At 53.3% G+C, this 10,526-nt stretch overlaps 1 long non-coding RNA gene across 1 annotated transcript; it reads right to left on the minus strand.

The window, feature by feature from the left end:
• Positions 1 to 292: 292 nt before the first annotated feature.
• On the minus strand, positions 293 to 10,430 carry LOC139250437 (uncharacterized). The gene is made up of 3 exons (XR_011591301.1): positions 10,334 to 10,430; positions 500 to 574; positions 293 to 358 (listed from the first exon to the last, which is right to left on the minus strand). It is a non-coding gene; the product is annotated as an uncharacterized lncRNA (long non-coding RNA).
• Between the last annotated feature and the right edge of the window lie 96 nt (positions 10,431 to 10,526).

The following is a 10,526-nucleotide window of genomic DNA, read 5'->3' on the forward strand; positions in this document are numbered from 1 at the left end:
GGTGGGGGCGATTGGGGAGAGGTGATCGGGGGAGAGGGAGGGGTGGGGGCGATTGGGGGGGTGACCGGGGGAGAGGTGATCGGGGGAGAGGGAGGGGTGGGGGCGATTGGGGGGTGACCGGGGGAGAGGTGATCGGGGGAGAGGGAGGGGTGGGGGCGATTGGGGAGAGGTGATCGGGGGCGACCGGGGGAGAGGCGATCGGAGGGGCGACCGGGGGAGAGGTGATCGGGGGGGAGGGAGGGGTGGGGGCGATTGGGGGAGGGAAGTGCGTTTTCACATCCCATTACCTGGGCCTTCCTCATCCGTGCATCAACTGAAAGGTGTTCCTGGGCCTCGTCTGTCTTGCTGGGTTCAATCACTGCACAGAGAGGGAAAAACCAACGGGAATTACCATCAGGGCAGGGACTGTCCCTTTAATTAAAGGGACCACAGCACCCCTGGCCCTCCCAACTCGCACGGTGCCCCCGCAGGCCGGCTTCAACAGCTCCCCATCACTCACCCTTCATCCGGTTACGTACTTTCGAGGCCACAGACTTGATCTCCTCGCGGAGCGACTGCAACTTGTTCTTCTCGCCTGCCAACAAGAACAACTGATATTTACCATCATCATCATCGGCCGTCCCTCGGAATTGAGGAAGACTTGCCTCCACTCTTAACATGAGTCCTTCGGTGGCTGAACAGTCCAATACGAGAACCACAGTCCCTGTCACAGGCGGGACAGACAGACGTTGAGGGAAGGGGAGGGTGGGACTGGTTTGCCGCACGCTCCTTCCGCTGCCTGCGCTTGGTTTCTGCGCGCTCTCGGCGACGAGACTCGAGGTGCTCAGCGCCCTCCCGGATGCACTTCCTCCACTTAGGGGCGGACTGGTCTTTGGGCCCAGGGACTCCCAGGTGTCGGTGGGGATGTTGCACTTTATATCAGGGAGGGCTTTGAGGGTGGGTCCCTTGTAACGTTTCCTCTGCCCGCCTTTGGCCCATTTGCCCGTGAAGGAGTTCCGAGTAGAGCGCTTGCTTTGGGGAGTCTCGTGTCTGGGGGGGGGGACATGCGGACAATGTGGCCCTGCCCAGCGGAGCTGGTCGAGTGTGGTCAGTGCTTCGATGCTGGGGATGTTGGGCCTGGTCGAGGACGCTAACGTTGGTGCGTCTGTCCTCCCGGGGGATTTGCAGGATCTTGCAGAGACAGCGTTGGTGGTATTTCTCCAGCGACTTGAGGTGTCTACTGTACACGGTCCATGTCTCTGAGCCATACAGGAGGGCGGGTATCACTGCAGCCCTGTAGACCATGAGCTGGGGGTGAGATACCTACTGTACGTGGTCCGTGTCTCTGAGCCACACAGGAGGGCGGGTATCACTACAGCCCTGTAGACCATGAGCTGGGGGTGAGATACCTACTGTACATGGTCCGTGTCTCTGAGCCATACAGGAGGGCGGGTATCACTACAGCCCTGTGGACCATGAACTGGGGGTGAGATACCTACTGTACATGGTCCGTGTCTCTGAGCCATACAGGAGGGCGGGTATCACTACAGCCCTGTAGACCATGAGCTGGGGGTGAGATACCTACTGTACATGGTCCGTGTCTCTGAGCCACACAGGAGGGCAGGTATCACTACAATCCTGTAGACCATGAGCTTGGTGGCATGTATTTATATCGCGCCTATAACGCAGGAAAACGTCACAAGAGCGTTTCAGGACAGAACGAATAAATTTGACACCAAGCCACGCAAGGAGAAATTAGGGCAGGTGAGCAAAAGCTTGGTCAAAGAGGTCGGTTTTAAGGAGCGTCTTGAAGGCGGAAAGAGAGGCGGAGGGGTTTAGGGAGGGAGTTCCAGAGCTTGGGGCCCAGGCAACAGAAGGCACGGCCACCGATGGTGGAGCGATTATAATCAGGGATGGTCAGGAGGGCAGAATTAGAGGAGCGCAGACATCTCGGGCGGGGGGGGGGGGGGGTTGTGGGGCTGGAGGAGGTCACAGAGATAGGGAGGGGTGTACGGCTATGGAGGGATTTGAAAGCAAGGATGAAAATTTTGAAATTGTGGCTTTGCTTAACCAGGAGCCAATGTAGGTCAGCGAGCACAGGGGGTGATGGGTGAGTGGGACTCGGTGCGAAGTTAGGACACGGGGGTCAGCGAGCACAGGGGGTAATGGGTGAGTGGGACTGGGTGTGAGTTAGGACACGGGGCAGTGAGCACAGGGGGTGATGGGTGAGAGGGACTGGGTGCGAGTTAGGACACGGGGGCAGTGAGCACAGGGGGTGATGGGTGAGTGGGACTCGGTGTGAGTTAGGACACGGGGCAGTGAGCACAGGGGGTGATGGGTGAGAGGGACTGGGTGTGAGTTAGGACACGGGGCAGTGAGCACAGGGGGTGATGGGTGAGTGGGACTCGGTGCGAGTTAGGACACGGGGTCAGTGAGCACAGGGGGTGATGGGTGAGTGGGACTCGGTGCGAGTTAGGACACGGGGCAGTGAGCACAGGGGGTGATGGGTGAGTGGGACTCGGTGCGAGTTAGGACACGGGGTCAGCGAGCACAGGGGGTGATGGGTGAGTGGGACTCGGTGTGAGTTAGGACATGGGTCAGCGAGCACAGGGGGTGATGGGTGAGTGGGACTGGGTGCGAGTTAGGACACGGGGGCAGTGAGCACAGGGGGTGATGGGTGAGCGGAACTCGGTGAGAGTTAGGACACGGGGGCAGTGAGCACAGTGGGTGATGGGTGAGTGGGACTGGGTGTGAGTTAGGACACGGGGTCAGCGAGCACAGGGGGTGATGGGTGAGTGGGACTCGGTGAGAGTTAGGACACGGGGGCAGCCGAGTTTTGGATCACCTCGAGTTTACGTCGAGTAGAATGTGGGAGGCCAGCCAGGAGTGCGTTGGAATAGTCAAGTTTGGAGGTAATAAAGGCACGGATGAGGGCTTCTGCAGCGGATGAGCTGAGGCAGGGGCGGGGACAGGCGATGTTACGGAGGGGGAAATAGGCGGTCTTAGTTTTGCCGTGGATATGTGCGTGAAGGGGGTGTGTGGGGAGAGAAAAAAAAAAGAGAGGTCAGAGGTCGTCAGCATCAGGCCAAGGGAGTTTAACAATCCCATCCACACAATCCTGCTTTCCACCTCAGAATCTGAAGGTTATGGCACGTAAGGAGCCATTTCGGCACATTATGTCGCTGCTGGCTGACAAAGAGCTAACCAGCCTAATCCCACTTTCCGGCCCTTGGTCGGTATCCCTGTAGGTTAGGGAACTTCAAATGCACATCCAACTACTTTTTAAATGTGAGAGAGGGGGGACTGAGAGACACCAGTCAGTGTACAGATATCTCCCTGAGGGAGAGGGACTGAGAGACACCAGTCAGTGTACAGATATCTCCCTGAGGGAGAGGGACTGAGAGACACCAGTCAGTGTACAGATATCTCCCTGAGGGACAGGGGACTGAGAGACACCAGTGTACAGATATCTCCCTGAGGGAGAGGGACTGAGAGACAGTCAGTGTACAGATATATCCCTGAGGGAGAGGGGACTGAGAGACACCAGTCAGTGTACAGATATCTCCCTGAGGGAGAGGGGACTGAGACACACCAGTCAGTGTACCGATATCTCCCTGAGGGAGAGGGGACTGAGAGACACCAGTCAGTGTACAGATATCTCCCTGAGAGAGGGGACTGAGAGACACCAGTGTACAGATATCTCCCTGAGGGAGAGGGGACTGAGAGACACCAGTCAGTGTACAGATATCTCCGAGGGAGAGGGGACTGAGAGACACCAGTCAGTGTTCGGAGGTAGCTCTTACGATTTAATATCCTCCGGGAACCATCTATAAATGGAGATGGTTGTGAGAGTAGAATTCTGCACGATATGACTGTGGGCGGTGAGTGGGTGAATAATTATAGCCAAACATTCTGACACTCTCTTCCCCTTTCTGGCTGTTACTCATCCCTCGCTGTGAATGCAAAGTAATCCTAACTGTTCACCCAATCCCACTTCCCCTGTGACTTGCTCACCCTCGGACTGAGAGAGCCAGCACACACACAAATGGGCAACATCACTCCGATCCGATACACCATCGTTTGTCACGCTGCTCCCTGATCACCAGCGCACTCACCCTCTCCATTCTCCGCTCCTGTCATTGTTTAACTACCCCCTGACCCTGCTGGAAACCGAGGTCGCTGACTGGTGTCTCTCAGTCCCTCTCCCTCAGGGAGATATCTGTACACTGACTGGTGTCTCTCAGTCCCTCTCCCTCAGGGAGATATCTGTACACTGACTGGTGTCTCTCAGTCCCTCTCTCCCTCAGGGAGATATCTGTACACTGACTGATGTCTCTCAGTCCCCTCTCCCTCAGGCAGATATCTGTACACTGACTGGTGTCTCTCAGTCCCCTCTCCCTCAGGGAGATATCTGTACACTGACTGATGTCTCTCAGTCCCTCTCCCTCAGGGAGATATCTGTACACTGACTGGTGTCTCTCAGTCCCTCTCCCTCAGGGAGATATCTGTACACTGACTGGTGTCTCTCAGTCCCTCTCCCTCAGGGAGATATCTGTACACTGACTGGTGTCTCTCAGTCCCCTCTCCCTCAGGGAGATATCTGTACACTGACTGGTGACTCTCAAGTCCCCTCTCCCTCAGGGAGATATCTGTACACTGACTGGTGTCTCTCAGTCCCCTCTCCCTCAGGGAGATATCTGTACACTGACTGGTGTCTCTCAGTCCCTCTCCCTCAGGGAGATATCTGTACACTGACTGGTGTCTCTCAGTCCCCTCTCCCTCAGGGAGATATCTGTACACTGACTGGTGTCTCTCAGTCCCTCTCCCTCAGGGAGATATCTGTACACTGACTGGTGTCTCAGTAGATATAAATGATCCCACGACCTCCATCTCCAGTGTCCTGCCACCCATATGTATCCCTCGACCAACATCACTAAAAGACACATTATCCGGTCATTATCTCATTGCCGTTTGTGGGAGCTTGCTGTGCACAAATTGGCTGCTGCGTTTCCGACATTGGAACAGTACTTCATTGGCTGTAAAGCTCTTTGGGAGGCTCGGTCGTGCAAGGCGCTATGTAAATGCAGCTCTCTCTTCCTTTGGATGAATTATCAGCAGAATCTTGCGCTAATTGGCATGTCGACAAAATACATCCCAAGCAGTCAGTCATTCAACTCACAGTATGGGCGAGAGTCTGGGTGGGAGAGAGGAACAAAGGGATCTCGGAGTACAATTACACAAAACACTAAACGTTGAGACACAGGTTAGCATAAAACAACAAACCAAGCACTAGGGTTTACTGTTGGAGGGATAGAACTGAAAAGTAGGGAATTTATGTTAAACCTGTATCAAACGTTGGTTAGACCACACTTGGGGCACCGTGCACAGTTCTGGTCTGGTTAGACCACACTTGGAGCACCGTGTACAGTTCTGGTCTGGTTAGACCACACTTGGAGCACTGTGCACAGTTCTGGTCTGGTCAGACCACACTTGGAGCACCGTGCACAGTTCTGGTCTGGTTAGACCACACTTGGAGCACTGTGCACAGTTCTGGTCTGGTTAGACCACACTTGGAGCACCGTGCACAGTTCTGGTCTGGTTAGACCACACTTGGAGCACTGTGTACAGTTCTGGTCTGGTTGGACCACACTTGGAGCACCGTGCACAGTTCTGGTCTGGTTAGACCACACTTGGAGCACCGTGCACAGTTCTGGTCTGGTTAGACCACACTTGGAGCACTGTGCACAGTTCTGGTCTGGTTAGACCACACTTGGAGCACCGTGCACAGTTCTGGTCTGGTTAGACCACACTTGGAGCACTGTGCACAGTTCTGGTCTGGTTAGACCACACTTGGAGCACCGTGCACAGTTCTGGTCTGGTTAGACCACACTTGGAGCACTGTGCACAGTTCTGGTCTGGTTAGACCACACTTGGGGCACTGTGCACAGTTCTGGTCTGGTTAGACCACACTTGGGGCACTGTGCACAGTTCTGGTCTGGTTAGACCACACTTGGGGCACTGTGCACAGTTCTGGTCTGGTTAGACCACACTTGGGGCACTGTGCACAGTTCTGGTCTGGTTAGACCACACTTGGAGCACCGTGCACAGTTCTGGTCACCATGTTATAAAAAGGATATAGAGGCACTGGAGAGGGTGCAGAGAAGATTTACAAGGATGATACCAGAAATGCGAGGGTAGACATATCTGGGAAGGATGAACAGTCTGGGTCTCTTTTCTCTGAGCGGTGACCTAATAGAGGTCTTTAAAATGATGAAAGGTTTTGATCGAGTGGATACAGAGAGAATGTTCCCACTTGTGGGGAAGAGCAGAACTCGAGACCATCAATATAAGATAGTCACCCAGAAATCCAATGGGGAATTCAGGAGAAACTTCTTTACCCAGAGAGCGGTGAGAATGTGGAACTCGCTGCCACAGGGAGGGGTTGAGGGGAATAGTATCGATGGATTTAAGGGGAGGCTGGACAGGGATATGAGGGAGAAGGGAATAGAGGGTGGCGCTGATCGAGTTAGATGAGGAAAGACGGGAGGAGGCTCGGGTGGGGCATAAACGCCAGCGTGGACTAGATGGGCCGAATGGCGTGATTCTGGGCCGTATACCCTGCATACTACATAAGAAATAGGAGCAGGAGTCGGCCATTCGGCCCCTCGAGCCTGCTCCGCCATTTAATACGATCATGGCTGATCCGATCATGGATTCAGCTCCACTTCCCCGCCCGCTCCCCATAACCCTTCACTCCCTTATCGCTCAAAAATCTGTCTATCTCCGCCTTAAACATATTCAATGACCCAGCCTCCACAGCTCTCTGGGGCAGAGAATTCCACAGATTTACAACCCTCTGAGAAGAAATTCCTCCTCATCTCAGTTTTAAATGGGCGGCCCCTTATTCTAAGACCATGCCCCCTAGTTCTAGTCTCCCCCATCAGTGGAAACATCCTCTCTGCATCCACCTTGTCGAGCCCCCCTCATAATCTGATACGTTTCGATAAGATCACCTCTCATTCTTCTGAATTCCAATGAGTAGAGGCCCAACCTCCTCAACCTTTCCTCATAAGTCAACCCCCTCATCCCCCGGAATCAACCGAGTGAACCTTCTCTGAACTGCCTCCAAAGCAAGTATCTCCTTTCGTAAATACGGAGAGCAAAACTGCACGCAGTACTCCAGGTGTGGCCTCACCAATGCCCTGTCTAACTGGAGCAAGACTTCCCTGCTTTTATACTCCATCCCCTTTGCAATAAAGGTCAAGATACCATTGGCCCTTCCTGATCACTTGCTGTACCTGCATACTAACCTTTTGTGTTTCATGCACAAGTAACCCCCAGGTCCCGCTGTACTGCAGCACTTTGCAATTTTGTACAACAAGTTACGTTGGTCTGAATAACCTTCACGTCTCATCCGAAAGACGGCACCTTCGACAGTGCAACACTCCCAGAGTACTGCCCCTCCGACAGAGCGGCACTCCCCCTCCAACACTCCCTTAGTACTGCCCCTCCGACACTCCCTCAGTACTGCCCCCTCCGACACTCCCTCAGTACTGCCCCCTCCGACACTCCCTCAGTAAGGCCCCCTCCGACAGTGCGGCGCTCCCTCAGTACCGCCCCTCCGACACTCCCTCAGTACCGCCCCTCCGACAGTGCGGCGCTCCCTCAGTACCACCCCTCCCACAGTGCGGCGCTCCCTCAGTACTGCCCCTCCGACAGTGCGGCGCTCCCTCACTACTGCCCCTCCCACAGTGCGGTGCTCCCTCAGTACCGCTCCTCCCACAGTGCAGCGCTCCCTCAGTATTGCCCCTCCGACAGTGCGGTGCTCCCTCAGTACTGCCCCTCTCACAGTGCGGCGCTCCCTCAGTACTGCCCCTCCGACAGTGCGGCACTCCCTCAGTGCAGTGTGAAAAGATAAATTGAGCTGTAGAATGGACTTTAAACTAATAAAGAGGAGAGGGAACCAGATGGAAATAATATTAAACTAAAGAGAAAATAAATACAAGAGATAAACTAAGTTCAAAGTACAGACCGAGATAAAGATACTGTCAGTACTGTGGGCACAGGGGTGGTTATTGGAAGGGACAATACAAGAACTGGTAAACAATGAAGAGATCAAGAAAAATCTTTTTAAATTGCAGGGATGAGGGACTTTAGTGACCTGGAGAGACCGAGAAACATAGAAACATAGAAAATAGGTGCAGGAGCAGGCCATTCGGCCCTTCGAGCCTGCACCACCATTCAATGAGTTCATGGCTGAACATGCAACTTCAGTACCCCATTCCTGCTTTCTCGCCATACCCCTTGATCTCCCGAGTAGTAAGGACTTCATCTAACTCCTTTTTGAATATATCCAACGAACTGGCCTCAACAACTTTCTGTGGTAGAGAATTCCACAGGTTCACAATTCTCTGGGTGAAGAAGTTTCTCCTCATCTCGGTCCTAAATGGCTTACCCCTTATCCTTAGACTGTGACCCCTGGTTCTGGACTTCCCCAACATCGGGAACATTCTTCCTGCATCTAACCTGTCCAGTCCCGTCAGAATTTTGTATGTTTCCATTCTTCTAAATTCCAGTGAATATAAGCCTAGTCGATCCAGTCTTTCTTCATAAGTCAGTCCTGCCATCCCGGGAATCAGTCTGGTGAACCTTCGCTGCACTCCCTCAATAGCAAGAACGTCCTTCCTCAGATTAGGAGACCAAAACTGAACACAATACTCCAGGTGAGGCCTCATCAAGGCCCTGTGCAACTGCAGTAAGATCTCCCTGCTCCTGTACTCAGAAGCTGGGATTGTTCCCCTTGAAGATTTTGATAGAGGCATTCAAAATCATGAGAGTGTACATCAGGAGAAACAGCGCCCAGTGTCGGAGGCTGGGTAACCAGAGGGACACAGATTTAAGGCGATTGGGAACAGAACCCGAGGGGAAGACGAGGAGAATGTTGTTACGCAGCGAGTTGTTGGGATCGGGAACGCGCTGCATGAAAGGGCAGTGGGAGCAGATTCAATAGTGACCTTCAAACCGGGAATTGGATCAATACTTGACGGGGAAATATCGTGCCGGGCTGTTGGAAAAGAGTGGGACTAATTGGATCGTTCTGTCACAGGAACGATGGGCCGAATGGTCAGTTCAGTTGTGGGGACGTTACTGAAATCTATCACCAGGGACGGAGTCATTCAGCATTTGGGACAAGTATTAGCTGATCAGTTGGAGTCAGCATGGATTTGAGAAGCATAGATCAAATAGACCACACTTGGAGCACTGTGCACAGTTCTGGTCTCCATATACCTGGGTTAGACCACACTTGGAGCACTGTGCACAGTTCTGGTCTCCATATACCTGGGTTAGACCACACTTGGAGCACTGTGCACAGTTCTGGTCTCCATATACCTGGGTTAGACCACACTTGGAGCACTGTGCACAGTTCTGGTCTCCATATACCTGGGTTAGACCACACTTGGAGCACCGTGCACAGTCCTGGTCTCCATATACCTGGGTTAGTCCACACTTGGGGCACCGTGCACAGTTCTGGTCTCCATATACCTGGGTTAGACCACACTTGGAGCACCGTGCACAGTCCTGGTCTCCAACTTATAAACAGGATTACAGAGTCACTAGAGAAGTTGCAGAAAAGATTTACAGAACTGAGAGACTATAACTATCGGGAACAACTGAACCGGCTGGGTTCGTTTCTCTAGAAAGGAGGAGGCTGAGACGTGATCTGATCGTTAAGATTGTGAAATAGTTTGATCGGGTAGATGTAGAGAAGATGTTCCCACTTGTGTGGGGAAGACCAGAACTCGGGGGCCACCAATATAAGATCGTCACTGATAAACCCAATGGGGAATTCGGGAGAAACCTCTTTACCCAGAGAGCGGTGAGAATGTGGGACTCGCTGCCACAGGGAGGGGTCGAGGGGATTAGTGTCGATGGATTTAAGGGGGAGCTGGAGAGACACACGAGGGAGAAAGGAACAGGATATGGTGATGGGGTGGGATGGAGAGGGATAGGAGGGGGCTGGTGTGAAGAATAGACCCCGGCACGGAGCGATGGGGTGGGGCCCAATGGCTGTAAATACATTGTAATCCAGTTGAATTTTCCATGGGGATGTCACTAGCACAGCAGAGAGGCTGTGAATGTTATCGTATTTGGACCCTCAGAAGGACTTTTGATAAGGACATACACACACACTCACCACATACACATACAACACACACATACAACACACAACACATACACACACACAACACATACACACACACAACACACACACACTATTAGCAAAGGCAACAATTTCACGGGATTTTAAATCAGGCCCCTTTAAGGCCGGTGCAAACAATTCCCATCGACTTACTCTCTTCCGGGATTGGAGAGCTCAGAATCCGAAGCTGGGTGCTTTCCATCTCCTTCACCAGCAACACCAAGCTGCCAATTCCCTGACGGATATCTTTTACCTGGGGTGGGGGGGGGGGGGGGGGCGGGGAGAGAGTGAGAGAGAGAGAGAGAGAGAGAGAGAGAGGGGGGGGAAGAAGAGAGAGAGGTGGGGG

Source organism: Pristiophorus japonicus, unplaced genomic scaffold, assembly GCF_044704955.1.
Source record: "Pristiophorus japonicus isolate sPriJap1 unplaced genomic scaffold, sPriJap1.hap1 HAP1_SCAFFOLD_3714, whole genome shotgun sequence".
In the NCBI taxonomy this organism is placed as follows: domain Eukaryota; kingdom Metazoa; phylum Chordata; class Chondrichthyes; family Pristiophoridae; genus Pristiophorus; species Pristiophorus japonicus.